This window comes from Pygocentrus nattereri, chromosome 17 (genome assembly GCF_015220715.1).
Source record: "Pygocentrus nattereri isolate fPygNat1 chromosome 17, fPygNat1.pri, whole genome shotgun sequence".
NCBI lineage: Eukaryota > Metazoa > Chordata > Actinopteri > Characiformes > Serrasalmidae > Pygocentrus > Pygocentrus nattereri.
In genome coordinates this window covers 3,548,728-3,549,525 of record NC_051227.1, presented here as the reverse complement: position 1 = coordinate 3,549,525, position 798 = coordinate 3,548,728, and the positions used below count along the sequence as shown (strand labels likewise).

The 798-nt window shown below is 43.5% G+C and overlaps 1 non-coding gene across 1 annotated transcript; it reads right to left on the bottom strand.

Moving 5' to 3' along the window:
- Positions 1-202: 202 nt before the first annotated feature.
- trnae-uuc lies at positions 203-274 on the bottom strand. The gene has a single exon. It is a non-coding gene; the product is annotated as a tRNA-Glu (tRNA).
- Between the last annotated feature and the right edge of the window lie 524 nt (positions 275-798).

Here is a 798-nt window from a genome sequence, read left to right as displayed (position 1 = left end):
ACTGATGTTACATTAGATAGATAGATAGATAGATAGATAGATAGATAGATAGATAGATAGATAGATAGATAGATAGATAGACAGACAGATCTCACACGGCTCAATCTGATACAACACTGATCTCCAATAAGGTAACAACTGATGTTACATTAGATAGATAGACAGATTTCTTCAGCAAGGAATTGTGGGTGTGAAAAAGCGCTGCGTTGGCCGGGAATTGAACGCGGGTCAACTGCTTGAAAGGCAGCTATGCTAACCACTATACCACCAACGCTGGAAAGCATCTGGAGCCATGAGGAGGGAAAACTCTGCCTCCAGCGGCTCAATCTGGTACAACACTGATCTCCAAAAAGGTAACAACTGATGTTACATTAGATACATAGCTAGATAGATAGCTAGATAGCTAGATAGATAGATAGATAGATAGATACAGACAGATTGATTTCTTCATCAGGGAATTGTGGGCGTGGAAAAGTGTTGCGTTGGCCGGGAATCGAACCCCGGTCAACTGCTTGAAAGGCAGCTATGCTAAACACTATACCACCAACGCTGGAAAACATTTAGAGCAACGAGGAGGGAAAACTCTGCCTCTAGCATCTCAATCTGGTACAACACTGATCTCCAATAAGGTAACAACTGATGTTACATTAGATAGATAGACAGATTTCTTCAGCAAGGAATTGTGGGTGTGGAAAAGCACTGCGTTGGCCGGGAATCGAACTCGGGTCAACTGCTTGGAAGGCAGCTATGCTAACCACTATACCACCAACGCTGGAAAGCATCTGGACCGATGACGAG